The 3,695-nt window shown below is 46.1% G+C and overlaps 1 pseudogene across 1 annotated transcript; it reads left to right on the top strand.

Annotated features, from left to right (window-relative positions):
- Window positions 1–1,513: 1,513 nt before the first annotated feature.
- Window positions 1,514–2,202, top strand: LOC308415272 (platelet-activating factor acetylhydrolase IB subunit alpha1-like; annotated as a pseudogene). The gene has a single exon. The product of its transcript is annotated as a platelet-activating factor acetylhydrolase IB subunit alpha1-like (transcript).
- Window positions 2,203–3,695: the final 1,493 nt, after the last annotated feature.

The raw sequence follows: 3,695 nt of genomic DNA, 5'->3' as shown, positions 1-3,695 counted from the left end.
TCTCTCGGACCTTTGGGTGTCACTCTCTCAGACAGCCCATTGTGATATGCCTCATTTTTTTGCTGATTTACAGACTATAGAGAGTTGAAATCACAGCAAGGCCTGTTTGAGCCTGAAGTGGTCTGTAACACAGGTCAGGAGTTAGGTACCCTTGGGTGGAACACCAAATTGGAGCAGGGAAGATGAACCAGTTTATAAAGAAGCTGCTGTTAGAATCAGGAGAACCTGAATTGAGATATCCTAACACATGCAAAAAGTGGTGTGTGTGTGTGTGTGTGTGTGTGTGTGTGTGTGTATGTGTGTGTGTGTGTGATCTCAACACTAGGGAAGCATAGGCAGGCATATAACTGGGGCTGGCTGGTTAGTCATTTTAACTTAATTGGTTCAATGAGAAACTTTTTTTTTTTTTTTTTTACAAAAAGGAATATAAAATTATTTACCACTGTTCACCATTATATACAATAAAATAAATATACAGTTGGATGACATTCTGAAACTACAAAGTTCCTTTTCTGGATCATTGAACCAGATCCCAAATACTGAAAACATTGATCCTACCAGTAAGGCATGAGTCAGGGTAAAGAAAAAGCCTGCAGGTCATTAATTGATATTAGCAAATTTTTTTTTTCATTCAGTCAGCAGGGCTTAAATTGCCAACATCAGCTCAACCATGATTCTCTTTCCACATCAAACAGATTCCATGAATCATAACCTTTCTGTACAGATTTTAATTTTCTGCAAAAGAATGTTGGTACATCAGAGCTGTGGCCTCTTAAATCAGAGATCTAGAGCGCTGGGATTAAAGGTGTGCACCACCAGCTTGATAGGAAATGTGATATTCTGAAATGGTACAGACGAGGAAGAGATGTTGGCCTCAAGGACCAAGTAAGTAGGGCTTCTCACAGAAAAAGAAGATACATGAAGAGAAAGATAGACTTGCCAGGATTGTCATTGTCCCCGGGGTATAGAACACCTTCTTATCACGAATAGGCAGTTCCTGGTGAGAACTGCAGAAAATTACAGGTGTGTAGTTATAAAGGGAGAAAGCCGTTGACAAATGTTCATAAATAAGTGGGTTGAAAGTTTTGCTTCTCGGCTGGTAAGAGGCATCAGGCGGAGGGAGGGTTCCTCTCCTCTGCCACATGCAGCACTGCCCCCATCTCTCTATCCTGCCGGTAAAGGACAAGCCTGAGAACCACTTCTGCAAATAAATGAGCTAGATGTTTCTGAGCAGTTCTTCCAACTGCTAGTTTGGTTGTCAACTTACTAAAAAGTTAAAGAATTGTCCTCCGGAAATGGATAGTACTGGGCAGCTGCTGTAGGAGTCAGCCAAACGCTTAACTTCCTAGCTCTGCCTTCTCCTTTCCTGTACCTCGGGCGACAGGGAACCACAGCCACGGTTTCTCTATCACGTGTGTCCTTCACGTCTTCACGTCTTCAGTTGCTATGAAAAAATACATCGGAAGATTGTCCCTGATCCCTGTCGGCTTTTCAGGGGGCTGTGGTGCTGAGGATGAGCGTGGAAGGGGAGAACCGGGCCAGCAAGCCCACGCCTGTGCACGACGTGCAGGGCGGCGGGTGCTGGATGTCTCTGCACCATCGATTTGTGGCGGACAGCGAAGACGAGGAACCCGAAGTCGTCTTTATCGGGGACTCCTTGGTTCAGCTAATGCACCAGTGTGAGATCTGGCGGGAGCTCTTCTCACCTCTGCATGCACTTGACTTTGGCACTGGTGGTGACAGCACACAGCATGTACTCCGGAGGCTTGAGAATGGGGAGCTGGAACACAAGATTGTGGTGGTCTGGGTGGGTACCAACAACCACGGCCACACAGCAGAACAAGTGACGGGTGGCATCAAAGCCATCGTACAGCTGGTGAACAAGCTGCAACCCCAGGCACGGGTGGTTGTGCTGGGCCTGCTCCCGAGAGGCCAGCACCCCAACCCACTTCGAGAAAAAAACCGACAGGTAAACGAGCTGGTTCGAGCAGCACTAGCTGCCAACCCCGAGCCCACTTCTTAGATGCAGACCGTGGCTTTGTGTACTCGGGTGGTACCATAAGTCACCATGACATGTATGATTACCTACACCTGAGCCGCCTGGGGTACACACCTGTCTGCCGGGCCCTGCACTCCTTGATTCTTTGTCTCTTGGCCCAGCATCAGGGCCAAGGCATTCCTCTGCCAGAGACAGCACCCTAAGCATCTTTCTGTCCTTTCCTCAACATTAAATTCTCCTTCTCTGTTAAAAAAAAAAGAAAAGAAACTTTGGAAGAAGCATCCATCCATCATTAAGAGCAGAGAAAGAATCATGGATTCTTACTTGCTTACTTTTTCCTCTTCTGTCAACACCACTACCAACACCCTATCCCATCGGCCTAGGAAATGGTGTTGCCAGTGTGGGCTGGGTTTTCCCCATCTCCCTAAAGACATGACTACAGGCCAGACTCTAGATAATTTCTCATTATGACTCTTTTCTAAGCGATTCTAGGCCGAGTCAAGTTGACATTTAAAACTAGCCATTGTATGATTAAGGTCTCTACGGCTGAACTATTCCTATCACACAATTACTACCATCCACACCTTCTATCTGCTTCTGTTGCCATGTAGAGTGATTCTTAGAAAGTTTCCCAATTTATCCTAGATACAGCATCAACCAGTGTGGGTCCCTTTTGCAGTTTTGATGGTGGTACAGGGGGCAAGAAGTCCCAGTACTCCCACTAGACAGACACATGGGCAGAGAGACATCATGGAACAGGTTGGAGAGGTTCTTTCAGACTCGGGTAATTTGGGAGGATTAGTGTAGTATGGTCATTTTCCTTGGGTAACATAGGATATGGCCTTAGGGTGAGTAAGCTGGAAGAGAATGCTTGCTCTCTAGATGGGATGTGCAAACAAGTTAACAGAAGGAAACTCTTGCATTTCAAGTATAGCTCCCACTAGTGGTTCCACCGTAGTAATTAAACTGAAGCCAAGTGGCAGCGTGGATGTCTGGGAAGACTTATGAGGATGACAGACATGCTCAGTTTTTCCTTTTCGCGACAGTGGTCCTCCAGACAGTGCAAACAAGTATGATGTCAGCTAGCTCCTCTTTCTTCTGGACCATGGTGTTGATTGGCAGGGTATCCGTTTTCTCTGACATTTGTTGAAGCTATTAATACTTCCCCTGCTGCTTCTTCTGTCAGAGTGCTTAAGGAACTCTTTGAGAAAGACAAAAGAATCTCAGAGGTAACAGAAGGTCATTATGGGAGTTCCATCTTACCACAGACCTATGGACCAGTTTTCAGTGTCTACTTTGGGTCTCGAATGATAACGTTTCTCATTCTATTGCCGTTTCCACCCGCTGTCAGGGGAACTGGGGTAGAATGTAGAAGGATGTTGGATTTGGAAACTGACTTATGCCTTTCAACTCTTGTGTGTATGTGTCCCATGTACACGTGTAGAGGCCAGAAACAAATGTCAGGTGTCTGTTTCTATTACGTCCCACGTCATTGTTTTGGGACAGATCTCTTGTAAAACCAGGAGCTTATCACTTTTGACCAGGGAACCCCTGGGATCTGGCTTTATCTGCTTCCCTCCTCGGAGCCCTGGGGAATCCAAATCCAGGCCCCAGTGCTTCTGCATGAGCACCTTACCCACTTAGCCATCTGCCCAGTCCCTGGCTCATTCAAGTTTTTGTTTCATACCTCACATTT

The sequence above is a fragment of the Micromys minutus genome (assembly GCF_963924665.1).
Source record: "Micromys minutus genome assembly, chromosome: 1".
In the NCBI taxonomy this organism is placed as follows: domain Eukaryota; kingdom Metazoa; phylum Chordata; class Mammalia; order Rodentia; family Muridae; genus Micromys; species Micromys minutus.
Note: the sequence above shows the minus strand (reverse complement) of the source record. Positions and strands in the feature narration are given on the sequence as shown.